General features: G+C 41.7%; 1 protein-coding gene across 5 annotated transcripts in view; it reads right to left on the bottom strand.

The window, feature by feature from the left end:
* The window catches only part of sntg1 (syntrophin, gamma 1), a 594,367-nt gene that overhangs the window by 424,500 nt on the left and 143,492 nt on the right, over positions 1-26,375 (bottom strand). The window lies entirely within an intron of this gene.

The following is a 26,375-nucleotide window of genomic DNA, read 5'->3' on the forward strand; positions in this document are numbered from 1 at the left end:
AGTGCCTCATTTTCTGCTTTACCTTTAGTGCTAATTTAAGTATGTTTATTAACTAACCTCAATGTTAACATCTTATCACATTTATGGCTTCCTGGGACAAGAAACAGAACATGAAATAGGCAAAGGGTAAACTTGGTAGTGAATACCTTCCTATAGCTCTTAGCTCCACAGTCCAGTTTTCAACTGACTCCCACCTCCAGATCACCTGACCCACTGTCTTAAAGTGGCAATACACCCCGAGCTACATGCAAAGCAGCTTTCCCACAATTATTTCAATATTCCCCTTAATATACATCCAACCAATGTACCCATTATACAAGCATTGTAGCTAGTATATATGTACATCAAGAATATTTACTATAGAAAACATGAAAAAAAAAGATCCTTCCATTGACATGATCAGACTCTCAATGACATTTCAGGAACCTCTGCTAATGCAATCTCCTGGGCTCCTCTCTGATCGGCTGCCATTCATAGTGTAATAGAATCCCTGCAGTATGAAACAGGCTATTCAGCCCATTGAGTCCACACTGACCCTCCGAAGAGCACCCCACTCAGTCCCAAGCCCTACCCTGCCCCAGTAACCCTGCATTTCCCATGGTTAACCCAACTCGTACATCGCTGGACACCATGAGCGATTTATTATGGCCAATCCACTTAATCTGCACATTTTTGGACTGCAGGAGGAAACTGGGGCATCCAGAGGAAACCCACACAGACAATGAGAGAATGTGCAAACTCCACACGGTCACCTGAAGGTTGAATTGAACCGGGTCCCTGGCACTGCAAGGCAGTAGTGCTAACCACTGAGCCACTGTGCTGCCCACTGTCCTGTGACATTTCTGTTATCTCCTCTTTGGGTATGGCCAATCCTGGTTCCGAGACACATTACCCGGTTGATATCACTGGTCCCAACTGGACCAGCTCACTATTCCAAAAGAACGTCCCCCTGTTGGTGAGGTGCAATGAACAGCTGGTCAGCGTATCTCCTCAAGACCAGTTCATCCTTAGTCTGCACTATATATGACAATGGTCCTGTTTTAGCCACCACCACCTCTGGCATCAATTGTTTTCCGCCCGACATGTAATTCCATGCCAACATGGTCTCTTTGGAATACGCTTGACTTTGAGGTTCCCGCCATTCTGGTGATTGGTCCTTCTTGATTACGCTCTACCACCTCTCTGGTCTTTTCCGGCCGCAATAAGTCAAATTGAGCATCTGCATCGGCGTGCATCTCCACCTGTCCATATCCAATTTGATTTAAGTTGGCAGAGTTAGTGCCTATCTCTGCAGGCCTGCTGCCGCCATTGACAGTATTCCCGCATACGGATCAAAAATGGAGGAGAGCGGTCTATGGTCAGTCAGCACCACAAAGTGCCTGCCGTAAAGGAAATGGGTGACTACTTAATGCCGAGCATGATGCCCTATCCTTCCTTTTCCAACTGGGCGTACTTCTCCACCATCTTCATTAGTGACCTCAATGCAAACACAAAGGGCCTTTCCTCTCTGTTCAGTAAGATGTGCAACAATACAGCACCAACCCCATAAGGTACGAAGTCAGACACCAACTGGAGTGGCAACTTTGGGTCAAAATGGGTCAACACTTCATACTTTTTCAGGGCTTGTTTCCCCTCCCAGGAAGCCTCCTCCCATTCCTGTATCCATTTCCATGTTCACCCTTTTCTCAGAAACTGATGCAGGATTTTTAATCACAGTTGCCAGACAGACATGATTTGCCATAATAATTTACAAGTACCAAGAAATATCTCATTTAAGACATTCTCTGGTGTAGAGACCTTCATGACAGCTTCTATCATCTTGGGTACCTTGTGTACCAATGATGGCATAGCCTAGGAATCTCTATGGAGTCTTTAAAAACTTGTATTTTTCCCCTTTTAGTTGTAGACAGTGCTTCTACAATCTTTTTAAGAGTTTCTTCTAGGTTTCTTAAATACTCTTCTCGAGGAATCCAGTAATCAAATTATCATCCAGATAACACTGGACACCTGACAATCCACTCAATATTTGATCCAGGGCCTTCTGGAATGGACCTACCACTGGCATGATGTCAAAAGGAAGTCACTTAAAGCAGAACAGTCTGTGTGTCATTATTTTCAGCCATGGCTGAAATTCTTTGCAATCCCTACATTTAAGCAGTCCTACGACTGATCCACTTGAGAATTTATTTTCCCTGCACAAGTCCTCAATGTGTGGAAGTGGTATTGATCTGCACACAGGGCTGGGTTAACTATAGATTTAAAGTCACCATAAATCCTCACTGCACCATCTACGTTTAAAGACCAGGATGATTGGGGTGGTCCAATCAGTGGTTACTGATTTCAATGCTCCAGGTTCACCAACCAGTCCAGCTCCACTTCCACTTTCAGCCCGATAACATTTGGTACTTGATGCACCTTCAGATTCCTTAGATGATCCTCCCGCTTTCCTGAAATGTAATTTCTTCTCCTTTCATTTCCTCCAAGATTCCCTTGAAGACATCATTTTACTTATCCAAAATCTCTTAAAAACTTGTTTGAGTCCAAAAGTCTGTTCACCATACCCCTAATTAACTTTAATTTCTGTAACCTGGAGCATCTGAATAATGCAGAGTAGTTGCCTTTCACCACATACGGAGGCAATTCGACACACTGGTCCCTTAGCTGTATTTTTACCAATGCATAGCCTTTCAGAGGCATTATTTATTCTGTGTATGTCTATAGTGTAACCTTGACAGGTTCCAATGGTAGTGCCTTTAACTTTTCCCGAAATACTGATTAGGAATCAGAGACACCGCTGCACTCGTAACCACTTCCATCTTTACTGTCTTACCCTCTAATTCGGGAAGAACCTAGAAATGATCAGCTTCACCTTAAACAACAGGATGTTAATCTGAAAGTCTGCTGATTCTGGGCCTTCTGCTTCTCCCACAGTACCGGCTGACATCTGTCTACTCGCTGGCTGACAACACGTTACTTATTCCTTATCCTATGCATTGTCTCCTTTAGATACTCCTCTTTATTGGTTTGTATCTGGTAATTTCAGGCAATATGGCCCCCTTGCTTACATTTGCATTACTGGGCTTCTCAAGTCCAACAAGTGACTTGTTGAGTCCCTGTGACCACTCTTGCCACATTGGCAGCATTCCACATTTAGTACCACACTCCACTGAGTTTCCACTACTTTACATGCCCAAGTGTTATCACTCAGTTATGATGCTTCACCAGCAGCCAATCCATCAAGGTAGCCATTACCAAAACTGCCTTGAAATTGAGGTCTCTCCTTTTCTTTGGATGACTTCAAGGTAGAGGCCACAAATCAAACAGTCTTGCAAGGCATCTTAGAGGAATGCTCCACATTAGCATTGTTCCACTAATTAAGGCAGCCACTAATTGGGCAATGGACCCGCCTTTGTGCTGTACCTGTTTGTAAAAACAGAACAATTCCACGATTAGTGGTTTTGGTGCAAAATAACTGTCCAACATTTCCCATTAAGTTCTTGGTGTGTCTTCTCTGTGGGTTTCTCTAGTTGCACCAGGCTTCTTAGAATCATGGAGGTCTTGCTCCCAATAGTATGCAAAAACGTTGGCAGCATTCTGTCCTCAACCACTTTGTTCAGCTTTAAGTAGACATTAAAAGGAACAGTGTACAGAATACACCTTTCAGTCTCTTCATCCAATGATCCCATTGTTCCACATTGGCCCATCATTTTGTTTTTCCGCCACACGAGTTGAGGAGCCACTTGCATCCTGAGTCTCCTCAGTGAATACTCTCCATGTCGGCTGCTCCCTTACAGATTGCGTTAGCAACTGTTTTTCTCTGACGTTGCCTGCAACCCCAGTCCCCCAAATCTCTCCGCAACGATTCTGGTAAACTCCTGAGTGAGTACTTCCATGTTAGTTGCCAGCTGCAGCCCGAGTCCCCTCATGACTTGTGGGCAGCACGGTGGCACAGTGGTTAGCACTGCTGCCTCACAGTGCCAGAGACCTGGGTTCAATTCCCACCTCAGGCGATTGACTGTGTGGAGTTTGCACATTCTCCCCGTGTCTGCGTGGGTTTCCTCCGGGTGCTCCGGTTTCCTCCCACAGTCCAAAAATGTGCGGGTCAGGTGAATTGCCCATAGTGTTAGGGGAATGGGTTTGGGTGGGTTGCGCTTCGGCCAGTCGGTGTGGACATGTTGGGCTGAAGGGCCTGTTTCCACACTGTAAGTAATCTAAATGACTGCTGCTCTCCCCAGTGTGTACTGTTTTTCCCTAGCCTCGACCACAGCCTGAGTCCCCTCCATTTTATCTAAGTTACTCAGAATTCCAGCCTTTGACCTATTCTTGTAGTTTCAGTATTTATATGGCTAGTCAAGTCTAGTCTCTGGCCAACTGAAATAGAAATCAGCAATGTTCATGCTATTGAATGCAATGGGGTAAAAGTCCCAGTCCATCCATATAACACAAACCCTCCAGTCCTGGCAATGTCCTTGTCAATCTTTTCCGAACCCTCTCCAATTTAGTAATATACTGGGAGGGGCAGGAGGGCCAGACATGTTCACAGTACTTTAGAAGTGGCCTCACCAATGTCCTGTACTGTTCTTCTCTAGCCTCGACCACAGCCTGAGTCCCTTCCATAATATCTTCACAATCCTACATCATTTTTTCAAGTGTGGGCATCATCCTCACTCCCAAAAATAAAAAAAGAAAAATGCCATTCATTTTGTTTGTCAACCAGATCCCACTCATTGCCAGTTATTATGTTTGTCTCACAAGAGCCATAAAGAGAATGAAACAGATGGAGGATAAACTAGAACAAGGAATACTTTGTTGTATAGGTCACTCAACTCCACAGCCAGATTTTAGATTACATCCCTGAGCTCTTGCCTTCTGGTTACCTGACGACCTCTTAAAGGAGCAGCACACAAACAACTACGTGCATAACGCATTTAATAATTTCATTTTTGTCTGATGTCTCTTCTTTTTCAAATAAAGCAGCAGAGAAAGAGATTATAACTCCCTCTGTCAAATGGAAACTAACATTAAAATTGAACGGCTCTTCAACATAATGTCTCAACTCCTATGCTCACTCAGTGGTCTGAGCAACGAAGCTAAGCACACTAAATGCGTCTTCACCACCCTGTTGACCTGTGACAACTCTCAAAGAACTTTGTACCTGAACCCCTGGTTTCTCTGTTTGAAAACACTATCCAGGGCTCTATCAATAACGGTATAAGTCCTGCCTTTGTTCGTATTATAAAAATGCAATACCTCACATATATTCAATTAAACGCCATCTGCCACTCCTCAGCCCATTGAACCAATTGATCAAGATCACTTTGTAATCTTAGATAAGCTTCTTCACTGTCCACTAAACCACCAATTTTGGTGACATATACAAATTTACTAACTGTGCCTCCTCCTCCAAAACCTTTATATAAATGACAAACAACAGTGGACCCAACACCAATCCCTGCAGAACACCACTGGTCACAGGCCTCCGGTCCAAAAAACATCAGTCCACCACCAGCCTCTGTCTCCTTCCATCAAGCCAATTTATTCAACTGGTCAGCTCTCCCTGAATCCCATGTGATCGAACTTTACTAATTAGTCTACCTGTGGAGCCTTATCAAAGGCTTTACCAAAGTCCACGTAAACAACGTCTATTGCTCTGCCCTCATCTATATTTTTGGTCATGTCCTCAAAAAACTCAATCAAATTTGAGAGACACAGTTTCCCACATTATTAATAATAGGTGCTAGAGTATGGTGACTTAAACACTTTTCACTGTCTGTTTCGTAAAAATACAAGTAGCAATAAACTATTGTTCCCGTGTGAGAGATGGGTTACTGGATTCTAATAATCCCAAGGCTGAATGCTGTCTAGGTCTTGCAGCATTTGGGCACAGACTATTTCAGTTGAAGGGACAGTCAGCAATATTGATTACTTCTTGGCAGAGTAATTACTGAATAAGTTGAACATTCAGCAGAAAACTCAAAAGGTAAATAAATAAGTTTCCCTTTGCAGGACCAGAAGGCAATGGATTGTCTTTGGGCCTCACAAGGGTCTCTATCTCCCTGCTTTCTATCTATGAAATAGATAAGCTTCTTCACTGTCCACTAAACCACCAATTTTGGTGACATATACAAATTTACTAACTGTGCCTCCTCCTCCAAAACCTTTATATAAATGACAAACAACAGTGGACCCAACACCAATCCCTGCAGAACACCACTGGTCACAGGCCTCCGGTCCAAAAAACATCAGTCCACCACCAGCCTCTGTCTCCTTCCATCAAGCCAATTTATCCAAGTCAGCTCTCCCTGAATCCCATGTGATCGAACTTTACTAATTAGTCTACCTGTGGAGCCTTATCAAAGGCTTTACCAAAGTCCACGTAAACAACGTCTATTGGTCTGCCCTCATCTATATTTTTGGTCATGTCCTCAAAAAACTCAATCAAATTTGAGAGACACAGTTTCCCACATTATTAATAATAGGTGCTGGAGTATGGTGACTTAAACACTTTTCACTGTCTGTTTCGTAAAAATACAAGTAGCAATAAACTATTGTTCCCGTGTGAGAGATGGGTTACTGGATTCTAATAATCCCAAGGCTGAATGCTGTCTAGGTCTTGCAGCATTTGGGCACAGACTATTTCAGTTGAAGGGACAGTCAGCAATATTGATTACTTCTTGGCAGAGTAATTACTGAATAAGTTGAACATTCAGCAGAAAACTCAAAAGGTAAATAAATAAGTTTCCCTTTGCAGGACCAGAAGGCAATGGATTGTCTTTGGGCCTCACAAGGGTCTTTATCTCCCTGCTTTCTATCTATGAAATCATATTAAAATTCCACCTCCACTCCATTAGTTAACTGACCATCAAAATAGGGCCTCTGGACTATTCAACAACTAGCTAACAACTGGATTAATGTATCTTCATGCTGCTTTCAGCTGGATATTTGGCTGTTGAAATATTTTTAATCTCCCTTAGCAAATTTGCAACATTTCATGATGGAAGTTCAGAAATTCCTCCACCACTATATTCAGCTTTCCACTGAAGTGTTATAAGCCATGTTACGGTTGGAGTAATGGAATTATTTTGGTGCTGTTTACTATCACCTATGTGGATATAACAGTGGTTATACACTTCACCTGCAGTGTCAGTTGGTACCTTTATATTTATATCTCGAGTGTCAAAGTTCAGTTTGCATTCACTGCAGTGATTTCTCTGATTTTAACAATTTTTTAAGCTTGGTGTGTTATAAAATTTGAGACTCATCAATGTAACATCTTGGGAATTGATCTGAAGAATAACCTGAAAAGAGAGAATTTGAAATGCAGCTTTTGTTAATTCATTTTGCCATGGTAACCAAAAGTAAAAAGGCCACCTTAATGTTAAATTCTGGTATGTCCGTATGAATGTTGGTTTCTTAGATCTTTCTGACTGTCTCTGTGTTGTCTATGTCTCTGTGGCTGTGAGTCACCAGTGACCGTAAGAATTGGATTCAGAATCTTTCTTTATATACTGTAGTTTAGATTGTCCTGAACTATAATCTTGTACTCAGACAGGTAAAACTAAATTTGCTACAATTAGTGAACATGAGCCAGGTCAAGGGACTTCAGAATATTCAGATTAATTTGCTTTCACATTTAGATCACAAATATTTTGGAGAACATCTCAATGGTGCAGAGATACCAGTCAAAGCTCCTGTGCAAATAATATCTGAGTGCTATGTTGAGCACATATAAATTTGGTTTATTATTTCACTTATAATCTCTATTTGTTTTTCAGCTCTCATGTTTTAGATAACTCACATTAGCATGCCCTTGTTTCCTCTTGCCCAAGTGATGTACTCAGGTAACCAGGAACAACCTTGAAATGCCCTTGCAGTGTTCAGATTTGGGTGCAAAACAACCTCTGAAACCTCCAACACAGCAGGAGCTACATGCTCATCATGAGCTGAAAGTGGGCTGCTCAGCACAGTGATAAAAATAATACTCTTAACATCTAGCTTTCAAGGCTGATACAAGCAACTGGCCCTTTGCAAATTTAACTAAGGGCATGATCACCACCACAAGACTGATCTCCCCATTGGCAGCTAACACTGGCTGTACTCTGAAGAATCAAATCTGGCGTCAAAGAGTACAAACGGAAGATGTTCAATAGGTTATGCTTGTACCAGCTGTTTCAAAGAAAGAATGATCAAATAGTCTCACTACCCATTTCATTCCTATACCTCTGACATTTCTTTGTCAGTTATTTAACCAATATCTTTGAGACTTATTATTGAGCATAGAAGCAGATTCCATTATTCCTTTAAGATTCCAGATCACAGCAAGTTTCTAGATAAAACAAAAACTCTATGGTTCTTTTGTTAATTAACTTACATTTGTGTCCTCTAGTTGTCAAACCTCCTGTCAGAGGAAAAAATGTCTCCCTATTTATATATGAAAACTTGTCATAATATTGACTACATCTATTAAAAAGCCCCGGGACCATTTTTTTTGCTGTAAGGAGAACGATTCCAACCTTTCTAGTCTTACAACATAACTGAAGATTTTCATTTCATGCACTATTAAAAAAAAAGATAACACTGAGCTTTCACAATCTCAGGATGTGGCATGTAAGAAAGGCACTATGACGATGATCATGGGGAACTACAATATGTAAGTGGCCTGAGAAAACCCAATTGGTAGCAGATCTCAAGAAAACAAATTCAAGGAGCATCTATGAAATTTTATTTTTGGAACAGCTTGTGGTAGAGCCCACTGGGAAACAGCTAATTTTGGATTTGGTTATGTGCAATCAGGCAGACTTGATTAGGAAGCTTAAAGTGAAGGAACCCCTAGGGGCAGTGATATAAGATAATGGAATTCATCCTCCAGTTTGAGAGGGAGAAGCTGACTCAGATTTAACAATATTACAATTAAGAAAAAGCAACTACAAATACATGAGGGAGGAGATGGCCAAAGTTGTTTGGAAGGGGAACACAGCATGGAAGATGATGGAACAGCAATGTCAAAGGGTGGAGGGGTTGGTGTGGCCAGGCTGGTGTTATTTGAGAGGCACAGCTGAAATTCTGGAAGAAGAAATATACTAGAGGAGAACAAGGCACCTATGGCTGACAAGGGAAGTCAGTGACAGCATAAAAGCAAAAGACAAAGCCATACAATAATGGTGAAGTTTAGTGGGAAGTCTTTAGAAATTAGCAGAGGATAACTAAAAAACACAATAAAATTGGGGGGTGGCGGGGGCCAGAAGATGAAAAATCAGAGTAAGCTAGCTCGTAATACAAAAAAAATTACAAGTTCTTTTTAAATCCACAAAGGTAAGAGAGAGGCAAAAATGGGCATTAAACTGGAAAATGAGGCTGGCAAAAGGTAATGGGGAACAAGAAAGATGGGGGAGAAACTGAATAGATACTTTGTATCAGTCTTCACAGTGGAAGCCATCAGAAGCATATCAGAATTAGAGAGAGTCTGGGACAGAGGGGAGTGTTGTGGCCATCGCTAAGGAGAATGTACTAGGGGAAGCTGAAAAGTCTGAAGGCCCAGATGAACTGCACCTCAGAGTTCTGAAGGAGATAGCTGAAGAGATTGAAATGAACTGAAAAGAACTCTTACCATGCAGTAACAGTAAGGACGGAGAGATTGGCAATGAAGAGTTTCATTATGCATTAAAGTGCAAAAGACCATCTTAAAACTGTGCAGAACGGTTTGAATGCCATTTGGGCAGGTTCCACACCAGAAAAGGATGATATTGAAAGGAAAGCTGGGAATCAACTGAAAACACTCCTGTTACTCATCCACTGATGCCATTTCCATTGCTCAACAGTACTCCATATGTTTTGTCTCCAAGTGGCCAAATCTTCCCCTGCACAGGTGGAACACAGTCTTTAGTTGGGCCTCCAAATCTCGGAGGACATCAGCCACAAACTACATAGCATTTTGATTAGAGATCTGAGCAGCTGGTCTCTGATTATGTTGAACCCATGGGAATTGTGAAAGGAATGTGTGTACTTGTTGAGGCCTTAGCTTTCTCCCATGCACCTCCCTCCTGATTACATGGTGATCAAACCACATCATGTCATTGAAGCAATGGATAATTGTCTTCCTCTTCTGATGTGCTGTCGGAAGATGGTGCCCTCCATCTTGATCTTATCAAAAAATAAATCCTCAAGGTTGAAAAGAAGCCATATTTGAGCAACCACTCACTAAGTAACTGAGAAAGTACTTGAAATAAGTAAGCTTTTTATTTGGATAGGCCAGTGAAACTTCTAAATACAAACCTTGAATTGGTGCAAAAACTCAACTCCTTCTCTGGAAATCCACACTACTCAAGTTTGATTTAAACCCAATTACATACAATTTAAAATATCGCATTTCCAACATGTTAGCTGCTCCAATAGATATCTACCCACATCCAATTACTAAATCCTCAACTTTGCCAGATATGTTTATCACTGGCACCCTGTACGTAGATACATTGGAGTTAGGTTAGATTGACAATCCTTCAAACTGTTAACACTAATCACCCCACCCCATCCACTCATAACCCATATCTTATGCTGGGGGTAAAAATCTCCTATAGAATCAACACTTTTGTTGCAGTTAATCCTGTACCCCCTGCCAAATCGAGAATTTTAACCAGCAATATTTGAACATCATACAAGTTGAATATCTAAGTATATAGGAAATTACAGACCAGGAAACTACTATGAAATCTATCTGACCTGTCATAAAAACCATTATTATTTCCTTATAATTGACCTACTGCCTATTTGAAAAATAATTATTTATATCACAACGCAAATTTAAAATCTGTTGAGTGGTTTCTGTGAATTGTGGCAACAGCATTGGTTGTTATATACAAAGATGAATAGCTGTGCAAAGCTTATAAAATGCTAAATTTTCAGAAATCATGGAATATAGGTTTTACAATGCTCACATTGAAAGGTTATTAAATCGACTGATGGCTTTCTCAGTGTAACCACAAAATGATCCAGTGATGTTAATTAGCAGAGACAGAGCAAATAAAGATCAAAATGTTTATTGGAAGAAGCTAGTGACTTCATCCCAGCATATGACTGATTAACCCAAAGCAATGAACACTAAATGAGGGTTTGAATTCTAGCATTTCCCTCCTATAACCAGAAGGAAGAATCATGTAATAAGGAAGGACACTGAATGCTACTGACCATAATCTGTGAGAAAAAGTGTACAGTTTGATAAAGATTAGTGCCAAGTCAGGTAATTGTATAGAATTATAAATACACAACAAAAAATACTGCAAAGAAGTAGGGAGAAATTGAAGTATTGGAGAAAGCAAGCTAGAAATACCATATCAGAAAGTAAAAGTTTCTCTATGCATTTCAAAAGGAAAATAAAAACTAAAATACACACTGATCCTCTAGAGGCCAAGTCCAAGAAATTAGGAAAGGGAAATAAGGAATTGAACACATATCTTGTATCTGTTTTCATTGTATGAGAAGTAAGTAGCATTCCAGAAATGATCACAGACTAACTGATGAAAGGGAGGCGGGAAAGTAGAATTAAGAGAGACAATGAGATTAGTTATGATCTCAAGTGGTGAAACAGGTCTGAGAGATTGATTGATGTCCAGATTCTTTACCTCGCTTGATGCCTATAATGTATTCCCACCAAATAGGAACAAAATGTGAGAAGAAAGGCCAAGATTTGCTTATTTAAAATCAACTCTATAGTAGGCATAGGACTGTGGCGTGGACTCCATTCCCAGTCCTGTTGATGCAGGCAGCAAATAAACTTGTTGATGTGCAAGCAGCAACATAACTGGAATGTCTAGCCCGGTGTGAAATATGCTGACTGAATAAACACTGGGAGGGACAGGCATATGCACAGCTAGCAATATCAACAGCTATACGCTTCTTAAAATGGTGATGTACTCAGGCTACTCCAGCAAATAGAACAGAATCAGGAAGACTTTGCTGCAAGAGAATTGATTCAACTGCAAAGGAGGAGGGGCTTTCGGGCTCTCAAAAGCAATGGTAGAAACCTTAAGGATGGAGGTCAATAGACAGAAAGAAGCCAAATTAGCAAGTATGTCATCACTGGAGCCAAACTGAACTACTTAAGTCACCAATTACCCACTATTCCTGAAGGAAAAAACAAGTAAAGCTTGAGAACAACACAAGCTGAGCCAAATCACCTTGCAAACCTCAAAATGAAGACCATGCGTAATCACAATGTTCATTTCCAAGTATAATTTGTCTTTTTTAAAAACTCTATTTGTCTCTGGGACTCCTTTGCCAAAATCTTGACCCCATTGGGAGCTGGAGAGGTGTGTTGGGGGAGTGCCACCCTTTTGAGAGACAGCCAATGAAACAAGCCATTCACCTACTGGACCGTTTGGGATGAGGAATCTTACTTCTTGAACACTGCAGCCTGCAGATGACCCACCACTGGTAATGCCATCACCCCAGCATTGCTGCTCTGCAAATGATCACCTCACCCTCATCACCAAATCCTGCCTGTTCCACTTCAGTCTTCCTCAAATAATACATAACTGATGTTAGGCACTGAAGTGTTCACTCCTCAGCAGCAGTCTCAATCGTTCTGCTGTTGAGGCTACTTTGTTCTTGGCCCTTTAGTTTGTAAGAACAATCTTTGGTACTCAAAATGTTATCTTTTTTTCTTTCTCCACAGAGGCTGCTACATCTCTTTAGCACTTTCACTTTATATATTGTGGCCTTCCATTTGGACTGGCAACTCTTAGCTGGTAGGGTAACCTACAGGTGGTCTGCCCTTCTTAATACAATGACATGCCTAGCACCAGCTACTTATCACTCCATTGCTAAAGATGTGACTGCAGCAGGTGAGGCAGGGTCATCTTCACTACACACTAACTGCAAGTTTATCAAGAGTGGTAGCAGCTTTGGTATACACTACCTATCCTTTAAAGAGGGCCACAGTGCCATCCACTTATAGACAGTGGCACCATGCATTTTTGGAAATCTTGCCACATGCTTCTTCCCTTGCATTTCTTCATTGAGAAGATAATGAAGTCACAATGGATGCAAAAATGTTACTGCTGCTTCTCCGTCCAAAATGTTGGTAGATTTGCCAGCTTTTAGTTTTTATTGCTGAAGAAGCCTCTCTCTTCTCTCCAAGGCCTCTGTCACTTCCTCGACACAGCAATGCGTGGCAACCTGGAAATGTTGGAAATGTTGCCTGGTTCTGGGTAAATAGATGCATTGGTATAAAAAGAGAGAGCCAGTTATCTCCATAGTTATTGGCAGTGCTTTTTGCATCCGACTGTGCAGCTGGAGGTTCATTTGCAGGAGATGGCCCAGATCAGTCATCATTTCCTTGGCAAGCATAAGTACTTTAGATACTGCTCATGGCTAAGGCAGAATTAGGAGACATGCTGTTTGAAATCCTTACTTCGGTATGACTTACTGAGAGCTTTCCTCCTCCTTTAGTGCACACCTTGCCTTCTTTGCTACCTGCAGTCCATATCCTTATCATGATACAAACTGAAATGAACTGAAAATACACTCCTCATCAGTGAAGGCAGGCTTTCTTCTGCTAGTTATTCCAAATTCCTCTAACCTCATTGTCAAAAGCTAACTCCCTTGCAATTCCTAAAAAAAAATCTGTCGACTTCTCAAATCACATTCAACACACCCCTTCCACTCAGTCAGAAGTGGTGAGAGAAAATCAAAAGCATTTCATCTTAAAGTCCCATGGCAAGTGATATCTTTAAACATGACTACCTGAAGTGGGCCACTCAGCTGTCAAACACATGCTGGAAGACATTAAAAGAGAGGCTGGGAATAGAATTGCCGATGTCAAGAAATGTAAGTTCATTTGTCAAATCAGCCTGAAACCCATTTGAATTACATTTGTGCACATTACATGCTTCTGGCAAATGATCAGCTTACAGTCCCGAGATAACCCAGTAACTTTGGAAAAGGATATTTGAATTTCTTGCCAACTGAAAAGATCACACAACAAGATTTTAAGTTAATACTGTCATTGCAATTAAGAAACTACAAACAGTGTTGTCTGAACACTATTCAGGAAACAAACAGGTAACTTACAGCGGACATCTCCCATTTAATTTTTAAAGTCACTGAATATCCCCCTTTAAAATTGTGCATTATTTTAAGTGGTTACTTCATTCTTCAGGAACCAGTTCAATCCTACTCTCAGGTCCTGATGGTTTGCTTTCTTTTTGCAATTCCAGCCACAAATTGACTTCTTCAGTGTGTTCTAGTCAACACTAGCTGTGACTTCTAGCCCCACTGAAATCCTCACAAATTATCCTTCTTCAATCAGAATGTATGTTCCCATCCACCCTCATTGTGTGGTGACCAATAGGGACCAGTTACTACGAGATCTGTTCTTCTCTTTTTCAGATTATTGCTGCCCAACCTGACTATAAAGTTCAGGAAGCGAAGTAAACCTACAACCCAGTGCTGGGCACTTTTTCCATCCCAAAGCCCATCTCTACAGCAAAGTAAATCATATAGATATTGTATCCATTTAGAATTGCTGATTAACTATCTTCTAAACTCTCAATTCTATTTTGGAATTTAATAGGCAATTTTAAAGTATAACACTTTACAAAACATGGCATTCCTAACATCCAGAGAGAACGCAAGACCAAGGCCTGGATTTTTGCTCCCGGATTACATGTGCAGATTTGGGAAATTGCTCAGTTCCGCAAATGCAACTTTTAAAAATGGCTTCTAGGGCATCAGATTGTTTTTTGGGCATGGAGGTGGGCTTGTGGAAGCTTGTTTTAGGCACTGCCTTCAAAGCTTCGACAAAAGTAACCAAATATGAAAAATCCCTCAAGCCATCTCCCTTAAAACACTTGCCATGACTCCATGATAAATCATGCCATGTCATAACCCTCAACTAACCAGCCCTGTGATTTCCATTTGGTCTCTGATACTCTCCATGCCAATATAGGTTCATTCACCTCCAATTCCATGGCCCTTTATTGCCTGCTTACCAACCTATACCGCTCTTCACAATCCCATGATCCTTGTCTGGATATTTACAGAAACTCAAATAGAACGATTTTCCCAGACTTACTGTCTGCTAATTTGAAATCTGACAAAGAGGTGTGTCAAAAAATCATTTTATCACAGATGGGTATGCATTGTGACATTCCTTCTTCATGGTGTGACAGCTATATCTGCCACAGGCACCACTTCCACCACGCCATCTCCCCCCACCATGATGCCCGTGGTGAGCATCACTTCCGGAGGTGACATCACCCTTGAACTCACTACCACACCCACTCCAGTTATGCCCACTGCCAGCTTCGGCCTGACACCAGGTCCTGGCTCCCAGCACTGCCGTGTTTTCACCATCCGCCTGACCTCCCCCTCACTGAGTACGAATGATCAGTCGTCATCAAAGGTCTTACCTTCATCCCTCTGTGCTCCCAGGTCAATGAATTCAACACGCATTGTGACATCGAACACTTCTTCCACCGCCTCCAGGCTTACTTTTACCACCAGAACTCCCGCCCACCCTCCAAGCACCCCTTCTCCCGCCTCCCACACACCCCATCCATCTGGACACCCTGTGCTGTCCTGTTATCTGCCCTCGATCTCTTTATTTCCAATTGCCGCCGGGACAGTGACCACCTCAATCTATCCACCCCTCTCACCCAGTCCAACCTCTCACTCTCACACCATGCAGCCTTCCACTTCCTCCACTCCAGCCACAACCTCACCATCAAACCAGCAAAGAGGGGGGCGCAGTGCCAACCTTTGCACCACTGAAGCCAGGTGCCAACTCATGGACACCTCCTCCTCCTGCCCCCTTGACCATGACCTCACCTCCCATCACCAAACCATCATCTCTGAGACTGTACACAACTTCTTCACCTCAGGAGATCTCCCACTCACAGCGTCTAACCTCATAGTCCGGGAACCCCGCACTACCCGGTTCTACGTCCTACCCAAAATTCACAAACCTGACTGCCCTGGCTGACTTATCGTTTTGTCCTACTCCTGCCCCGCTGAACTTCTCTCCACATACCTTGACACTGTCCTATTCCCCCAGGTTCAGGAACTCCCCACCTACATTCGAGACACCATTCACTCCTTCCACCTCCTCCATAACTTTTGTTTCCCTGGCTCCCAATGCCTCAACTTCACCATGGACATCCAGTCCCTATACACATCCACCTGCCATGATGAAGGCCTCCAAGCCCTCCATTTCTTCCTCTCCTGTCTTCCCCACCAGTACCCTTCCATTGACACTTTCATTCATTTGGCTGAACTGGTCCTCACCTTGAATAATTTCTCTGTTGAATCCTCCTAATTCCTCTAGACCAAAAGGGTAGCCATGGGCACCTGCATGAGCCCCAGCTATGCCTGTCTCTTCGTCAGATATGTGGAACAGTCCATCTTCCGCAGCTACACCGGCACCGTTCCCCACCTTTTCCTCTGCTATATTGATGACTGTATCAGCACCACTTCATGCTTCCACGCGGAGGTTGGACAGTTCATCAACTTTACAACACATTCCACCCTGACCTCAAGTTCACCTCGACCATCTAGGATACCTCCCGCCATTTCCTGGGCCTCTCCATTTCCATTAACGGTAACTGAGTCAGCACAGACATCTACTACAATACCACCAACTCCCACAGCTACCTGGACTACACGTTCACCCACCCTGCCTCCTGTAAACATGTTACTCCTTATTCCCAATTCCTCCACCTCCGCTGCATCTGCGCCAAGCACCACAGAACATAGCAAATGGCCTTCTTTTTCAAAGACCACAATTTCCCCTTCCACATGGTCAATGATGCCCTCCAGCACATCTCATCCACTTCCCGCACCTCCGCCCTCAAACCTCACCCCTCCAACCGCAACAAGTACAGAATCCTGCGGTCCTCACCTTCCACCCCACCAACCTCCGGATAAATCGATTCATCGTCTGCCATTTCCACCACCTACAAACAGACCCCACCACCAGGGGTATATTTCCCTCCCCACCCCATCTACATTTCATAACCATTCCTTGCGCGACTCTCTTGTCAGGTCCACGCCCCCCACCAACCCACTCTCCCATCCCAACACCTTCCCCTTCCACCGCACGAATTGCACAACCTGCACCCACACCTCCCTCCTTAACTCCATCCAAGGCCCCAAAGGAGCCTTCCACATCCATCAGAGATTTATCTGTACTTCCACACACGTCACTTACTATATCCGTTGCTCCTGATGTGGTCTCCTCTACATTGGGGAGACAAGATGCCTACTTGTAGAACACTTCAGAGAACATCTTCGGGATACCCGCACCAATCAATCCCACCACCCCGTGGCCGAACACTTTAACTCCCCCTCCTACTCCCCCCAGTGACATATAGGTCCTGGGCCTCCTCCAACGCCAAACCCTGACCACCGCCATGTGGAAGAAGAATGCCTCATCTTCTGCCTTGCGACCCTCCAACCAAATGGGATCAATGTGGATTTCACCAGTTTCCTCATTTCCCCTCCACCCACCTTACCCCAGTTCCAACCTTCCAACTCAGCACCGCCCTCTTGACCTGTCCTACCTGTCCATCTTCCTTCCCACCTAACCACTCGACCCTCCTCTCCGACCTATCACCTTCACCCCCACCTTCATCCACCTTTGCACTCTCAGCTACCTTCACCTACCCCTCACCCCCATCCTCTGTCCCACAATCCTCAGTCCTGATGAAGAGCTTATGCTCGAAACTTCAACTCTCCTGCTCCTCAGATGCTGCCTGACCGGCTGCGCTTTTCCAGCATCACACTCCTGACTCTGATCTCCAGTCCTCTCTTTCTCCCAGTTATATCTGCCATCAGCCCATTATGTGCATAATGGAAAATCATGAAAATTGTTGTCATGTCACAGAAACTGTTTTAAGATAGCAAATATTTTATTTGTTTTACAACAGCCTAGAGATATTTACCTTGGGATCAAGATCAGAGAGTATCTCATCTAGTGCAAAGAGGATGTAGCTTGAAAAATCCAGCACAAACTGATGAGCTTTACCTGCAAGAATGTGTAGTGAAGAAATACAGTGGTAGAACTACGATTTTGAATCAAATGCCCGAAAGCTACTATTCCATTGTGAGTGACAACCAACGAGAGGTAGAATAATGCTGCATTTGTGCCTGTAAATAATCTACATACATGTTATATGTTTTGAAATCAACTTTTCATGTGTGTGTACATTTTCAGGTGTTGAGAGAAATATACATTTGGTTTTTGATTTTAAAAATACTAGAATCTGTTTACTGTGGTTTTTGAAAGTAGCAGCACCCATGCGGTTAAAATATTTCTCCAAAATATATCCTGTTGTGCTCAGTCAAGAGGCAAGAATAAAGAAGAAATTATCCCACATTTCTCCATCTATACCAAGCAGGATGAGAGGAATTGAATATAAAAGTAGAGATATAATGCTTTAGTTACACAGGATATTGGTAAGACCACATCTTGAATATTGTGCAGAGCTTGGCTTCCTTAATTAGGGAAGTAGGTGAGTGAAGTGTAGACAGTTCAGTAGATGTTTACTAGATTGATCTTTGGAATTAATGGGTTGTTTTATGAGGATAGATTGGACAGACTGGACTTGTTTCCACTCTGTTCATAAGAGTGAGGGGTGACTGGATTGAAATTTATAAGATTCGGAATGGTCTTGTCAAGCTACAGGTGGAAGGGATGCCTCCTCGTGGGTCAGTCCAGAACTAGGGTGCACTTCTTAAAAATTAGGAATCACTATTTTAGTGCAGCTACAAGGAGGAAATTTCTCTCAGAAGATAATGGAATTTTGGAACGCTCTGTTTCACAAAGAAGAGCAGTGTCAATGAAAACTGAAAGAACAGTGGATGCTGTAATTCGGAAACAAAAACATAAGTTGCAGGAAAAGCTCAGAAGGTCTGGCAGCAATCGGAGTTAACGTTTCGAGTCCGATGATTCTCCCTCAGAGTCAGTGAATATTTTTAAGGCAGAACTAAATGGGTTCTTGTTAGGCAATAGAATCAAAAGGTTATTCTTGACAGATTTAAAACACAAAGAGAACAGCCATGATCTTAATGAATTGCAGAGGAGGCTTGAGGGGCTGAATGGCCTGGTTCTGTTTCTGTTTTATATGTTCATAAATAAAGGAATGTCAGTGGACCAGGAATAGTTCCAAAGAAACTCTTGGAGTATGTCTTGCAGTTGGTTGTGACAGTTGAGCAAATCTGCACACCCTGGGGAGAAGTTGTCTTCCAGGAAGCAAATGGACTGAATATATAGAAACATAGACTCAGATGGTTTATTTGGACTTTTACACCTTGCCAGAAGGTATGAATGAAAAGTAGGATCCAGACTCTGAAGAAAGGGTGCAACAATCACAATCGTCTGAGAATGGGTCTTCCGTGGAGATTGCATGTCAAGGAGGAAGTGTGGGGTGCAGCATTTTACCTTGAGCTGAATCACGCTTAGTAGTTTATTTTTCATATCTTTCTGCTCAGTTTAGTCCAGGCTTTCAGATTGCTTGTTAAATGTGATCCATATCTCTCTCTCTCTCTGCCTAACTTCCTGGTGTTCCTACCTATTAAAGGAACGATTTAATCCATTTTCCTCATGTTCTAATAATCAGTAATCTTTTTATTATTTGGCAATTTATCATGAGCTATATGTGTAATTGGTTGAAGTGTTGATGAAACGAAACAGTAATTTCTTAAAACCATTATTTCCACCTTTAAATCAACAATTTATTATTCAGTTCTTTAAATGTTAATTGCTGTAGTTGAACTTGGTGGGAGAGTTTCAGATTTATTAAATAAAATCAAACAGCAGCTTTCAAAAAGTTCTCCTGTCATTCTTTGGATTTCAAATTTATCACATCAAAGCCTCATATTCACTGTTGTAATAGTTGCAGCTGTACAGGACATTGGTTAGGCCACTGTTGGAATATTGCATGCAATTCTGGTCTCCTTTCTATCGGAAAGATGTTGTGAAAGTTGAAAAGGGTTCAGAAAAGATTTACAGGGTTGTTGCCAGGGTTGGAGGATTTGAGTTTTAGGTAGAGGCTGAACAGGCTGGGGTGACCTTATAGAGGTTTACAAAATTATGAGGGGCATGGATAGGGTAAATAGACAAAGTCTTTTCCCTGGGGTCGGGGAGTCCAGAACTAGAGGGCATAGGTTTAGGGTGAGAGGAGAAAGATATAAAAGAGACCTATGGGGCAACTTTTTCACACAGAGGGTGGTATGGGTATGGAATGAGCTGCCAGAGGAAGTGGTGGAGGCTGGTACAATTGCAACATTTAAGAGGCATTTGGATGGGTATATGAATGGGAAGGGTTTGGAGGGATATGAACCGGGTGCTGGCAGGTGGGACTAGATTAGATTGGGATATCTGGTCGGCATGGACGGGTTGGATCGAAGGGTCAGTTTCCATGCTGTACATCTCTATGACTCTCATTACTCCTAACTGATAGACCTATTTGAGTGTAAAGACTATGATTAAAGCCATACTGAGAAAACAGTTTCATGGAAAGTTTAGCCCATGGAGCATTAAGCTTTGTTGCTCTGTAATATCGATGACAATAAGTGTCAGTGACATTTCTGGTATCACTTCAGGATTTCTTCCAGTTCTCTTCTGACCACCTGTGTAACTATTATTTATTAAAATACAAAATATTACATTAAAATCACAATGAAACTATCACTATCCAGTGAACATATGTTTCAAGTATTGGTCCATCAGAATTTTAGAAATGAGATACAACACAATCTCTTAATAAAGAAAAAAAGCAAATTAATATTGAGACATTGGAGATCTGAAACAGAAACAAAAAAAAATCAATTAGGTTATGTGGAGATAGAAACTGAGTGAGTTTTCATACATAAATTCATTGAATTTGTTGTTTCAATATTTGCACTGGCTTTATAGAAACCCCACAATGTGGAAGCAGGCTTTTGGCCCATCGAGTCCACACTGACTCTCTAAGCATCTCTTGCGGACCTATCCCTGTAACCCTGCATTTCCCATGGCTAATCCACCTAGCCAGCACACTCCTGCACATGATTGGCAAGTTAGCATGGCCAATCCACCTAACCTACACATCTTGGGAGGAATCTAAAGCTCCCGGAGGAAACCCATGCAGACACAGAGAGAATGTACAAACTCCACACCAGATAGTTGCCTGATAGATGGAATCAAACCCGGATCCCTGGCACTGTGAGGCAGCAGTGCAAACCACTGAGCCACCATACCACCTTATGTGCTTCCTAAGCGTATCCAGCATTTTAGCAGGAGATTAAAAGAACAAGTATCGATCACTCAGTCCTTTGAGACCACTCTGCTGTTCAATAAGATCATGGCTGATCTGATTTTTACTTTAACGCTACATTCCTACATACCCCTGATAATCTTCCTTCCCCTAAAATCAAGAATCTAGCTGCCTTGCCCTCAAAAATATTTAAAGATTCTGTATCACTGACTTTTGAGAAAGGAAATTCCAAAGACACTCAGCCTTCAGATTTTTTATTCCTCATCTCTATCTTAAGTGGGCAACTTCCATACTTTTAAAGTAGTCCTAGATTCTCCCCCCGGAGGAAATGAGCTGAAGTCCCTTTTTTGCGCTGTATGGCTATTTAAGCCCCCTCAGGTTATTTTATGTTTCAACTAAGTCACCTCTGGCTCTTCGAAACTCCAAAAGATATAGGCCCAGCATGCCTAGACTTTCGTCATAAGGCAATTCACCCATTCCAGGAATTAGTTTAGTGCACCCTCACTAAATTGCTTCCAATGCATTAACATCCTTCTGTCAGTATAGTGACCAGTACTGTACACAGTACCACAGATGCAGCCTCGCCAATGGCTTGTACAATGGAACCATAACCACCTTACGCTTGCATTCAATTTCCCTTATGATGAAACATAACATTTTATTGGTTTTCTTGATTACTTGCTAATAACCTTCTGCAAATCATGCACTCGGACACTCACAATTCTCTGCACCTCACTATTTAGATAATATACATTTTTATGTTCCTTCTTTCTACCATGATGGACAATTTCACACTTCCCCATATTATACTCCATTTACCAGATCCTTGCCCACTCACTTAACTATTTGCTGTTTCAACTATAAACTTTATGTCACCTTGAACTACATAAATTAATTTGTTTTGCTATTGTATATAAAAATTACTCCTGCTCAAAAGAATAGTACAATGAGAAAATAGGCAACAGCAATAATCAGCATAGGAAGGACACTTCTAGTGCAAGTTGGAATTCTACTCACTGGAGTTTAGAAGAATGAGAGGGGATCACATTGAAACACACAAGGTTGTTCAAGTGTAAATGCTGAGATGACTTTTCCCCTCATGAGAGAGTCAAAGATCAGACAGTATAGTCTCAGAATAAAGGGGCACCAATTTAAGACTGAGATGAGGAGGAATTTCTTCTTTTAGAGGCTTGAGAGTCTTTGGAACTCATCGCCACAAAGAGATGTGGGAGGACCATCCTTCTGTATATTTAAGGCTGAGATAAATAGGTTCTTGATCAGTCGGGGAATCAAGGGTTATAAAGAAAGGGAAGGAAAGTATGCATGAGAAATGTTGTATCAGTCAGAATCCTATTGAATGGCAGAGCAAATTCAAGGGGCCAAAAAGCCGACATCTCTTCTTATTTCTTATGGTCTTATGGGCAGTGTTCCCTATGTCTGGGCCAGATGTTCAAGTCCCACCATTTCCAGAGGTGTTGAATCAATTGATTAAAGATATTTCAAACCCTGTGGGCATTGTAGCACAACTGCAGTGTGCCTACCTCAAGGCCAAAAGCTCCAGGGGTGGAATGAGCTGCCAGAGGAAGTGGTGGAGGCTGGTACAATTGCAACAGTGAAGAGGCATTTGGATGGGTATATGAATAGGAAGGGTTTGGAGGGATATGGGCCGGGTGCTGGCAGGTGGGACTAGATTGGGTTGGAATATCTGGTCGGCATGGACGGGTTGGACGAAAGGGTCTGTTTCCATGCTGTACATCTCTATGACTCTAAGTTTCACCTACTCCAGAAGAGAGAGTGTGCATGTGCGTGTAACAGTTGCAATTGATGTGACTCACATGGACATGGAAATCAGCTGAACACAGTTGAAACAATGGACCACTTTGGTTGTTAAATACCTGGCCAATTTGTATGATATTTTCTAATCAACCTGTTCAGACTTGTCATTACACACCTCTGGAGCAGGTGGGACTTGAACCCACACCTCCTGGCTCAGAGTTAAGGATGCTATCACTGCACCACAAGAGTCTCTGCAATTCAGAATACGTATTTAAATGCAAATTAGGGTAATTGTTAAAATGCAACCAATAAAAGTGTTGAAAATTGGGCTCTTCTGGTACAGTGGTAGTATCCATAGCTCTGGTTTGGAGGCTCGGGTTCAAGTCCAAACTGGCACAGAGGTGTACCACAACATGCCTGAACATCTTGATTGAAAATATCTGCAAGGTTTGAGAACAGGGCTGTTCTGGTCCAGTATTAGTGTCCCTATCTCCGAATCAGGAGGTATGGGCTCAGGACCTACCTGCTCCAAGCAGCGTTTAATAACATCTCTGAACAGGTTAGTTAAAAATACATTGTAAGTATAAAAAGTGTAAATAAACCAAAGTGAATACTATTTTTTTTCCATTTGTTCCTGGGATTCACTGATTAGACCAGTATGTATTGCCTACCGTAATTTCTCCAGAGAATTAAGTGGTAAGCTGCCTTTTTGAACTGTTACAATTCTTGCAGTCCTGAACACATTTCAACTGAACTTTGAGTGTTTGCCTGGTATTATTAGACAATGCCAATAAGTACTGACACGGTTTGATCAACTTATAAGCCAGCTTCATTCTTAACTGTCAATAGACTTAATCACCATGGTAAGAGTGCTATATCCTCCTTGGACATTGCTGTCAGAAAGGATTAAGTACATTTGCCATTAGCTTAACAGGAACTGAATGTTTTTGAAAAGCAGTGAACTATTTACATTCTCTGCGATTAAAAGTGTGGTTCTTTGCTAAAAGTGGCATTGAGTTATTTTTGTCAGTTTTCAGAAATGCAATTACAGTATAACACTCCCTGTCTTTTATTTTGCCCATCAATATTTCAAGTGAAGTTACTTTTGTGAGACCATTATCTGAAAGCATCAAAAGCAGTTTTGCAGGTCTTTGACAGAAGTGTAACACGTTAGTCCTTGCTTAACGTCGTGCTTGTGTTTCTGAAAATCACAATGCATCATTGACTACTATGGGGACCTATGTTTAAATCAGGTTATGTTCCATCACCCCTTTCTTGTTCAGAAAAAAAACAATTATAGGTTGACATATTGTACTGTATGTGCACAGTGCTGTTCATTCCTAGCTGAAATAACTTGCAAAATAAAAGTTAATAATGAAATATAAAAGAAACACTGCACTTCAGGACCTTTCTCAGCAGAAACCAACTCCAAAACATGAAGCTGAAATGGTGAACTTCCCAAATGCCTACATTTATAAACAAAATGGCTTTCAATACAAATTTTAAGATAGAATAGAAGAAAAACAATAAATGAAAGTACTGTATGTTAAAATTAAACTCATTGAAATTTTAACTGATTATATGCTACCTAGTGGCAGCAAGTGCAGGCAGAACCACCTGCATCAACTAATGTTTGCCACAAGGTGGGAACCTGCATTTCTATGCAAGTTCAGAACCACAGCCAGGACAGCAGTGTTTCTGGAGTAACCTCTTCCTTAAATGTTTACATTACCTCAGAGTTCACCTGGGATTATACATGGTTACTGTTCTTGGGGACTATTCTTCTTTCAGTTGTTCATCTCCTGTGATTTCTGGTGACTTTAAAACTGGAGGTTTGTCATCAGGGTGTAGCATTGCATTCAACTTGTTACCTCTCAAAGGGCTACAGAACCTGAGCTTTACCCATGTTATGTCAACAATACTGTGGCTGGTCACTTCCTGAGCCTTCTCCTCTTTCTGCCTTGGATGATTATACTAACCTGCAAACAGGATTCTGCGCATTACCTCTAAAAACACCTCCAGGAGTCACTAATAAATCTTGGGGCTGCCCATTCATGTGTGACTGACAAGCTGCAGGTCCACTGTACTCTCTACCATTCTCATGAATCCAGCCTACGCACAAATGGATGCCAGGTTCCCTTTAAATTAGGTCTGTCTCATTCAATTACTATCTCCTCACCATACTCGCCAGCCCTAATCGGATTGTAGATGCACCATCAGGCTACTAATTGGCTGCATCTTTGAAAACTGCATCAGTGTGAGGCACTTTCAAGAAGTGGGGACGGGACCTGATAATGGTTTAATGGTTTTAGTCCTTAACTTGGTAATGAAAATCCAGCCTGTGAGCTGTTTCTCTTTCCTGATGCTACCTGATGTGGCTTCATATAATTTTGACCTTTCTTTTCAATAACTAATTCATGTTTCAGTGCAAAATAATGCACCTTTTTAATATTTTTAGCCATTCAGAATTCAAAATTATTCTGAGTTATCTATAAATCATGACATTTCAATTGTGAAATAACTAAGCAACTTGCTGCACAGCTGCTTTATTTTTCAAAAGAATTGTACAGATGAATGATTTATGTGGATTCTATTGCACTGTTGAACTTTTAATTGATTGCTCACTATCAGTGGTATTTACCTCAATAAAGGATCATTTCAAGCACAGTTTTTGCATTAAGCTTCAATCAGTGTAAATTAAGTATTGTCAACTGCTTTACCATTAAAATTCAATTTTACTTCTATTTTAGAATCAATGCCTACAGGGTGATAGAATTTCACCTCACTAACCTACCTTTTTTCCCATTATGTATTCTTGTGAAGAATATCCATGCTAGCTTTAATCAAAATGTCGAGCTAGAGTAAGATTATACTTGCTGAATGTAAGGAGGATTATTTCAATCGCTTCAGTGGAAATGCAACAGAAGAGTTTTACTTTTACACCAGAGATAGCCAACAGCAGCCAAGATATATGCAATCCTTAGAACATCTGCTTAAAATATCCTTAGAATATATGCTTAAAATTAATAGAATTTGTGGAAAGAGCTCAGGGCAATTCGAGAAGTGCAATAAATGTGAAGAGAAATCAAAGTTAACATTCTGGGTCCTGAGGAAGGGTCACCGAATCCAAAATGTTAGCTTTGCTTTTTCTTCACAGATGCTGCCAGAGCTTTTCCAGCAACTTCTGTTTTTGTTTCTGAATTGCAGCATCTGCAGTTCTTCCTGTTTTTATTTTGCTTAAAATTAAACTTATTCAGCTCTGGAACTAACATCCTGCATTTTAGGAATATTTAAATCAACTTTTAATGTGATCTCAGCATGCAGTTTGTGTGATCACAATTTTGCTGAAGC

Source organism: Chiloscyllium plagiosum, unplaced genomic scaffold (genome assembly GCF_037043375.1).
Source record: "Chiloscyllium plagiosum isolate Xiang-an unplaced genomic scaffold, Cpla_swu_hap1 HiC_scaffold_4, whole genome shotgun sequence".
In the NCBI taxonomy this organism is placed as follows: Eukaryota; Metazoa; Chordata; class Chondrichthyes; order Orectolobiformes; family Hemiscylliidae; genus Chiloscyllium; species Chiloscyllium plagiosum.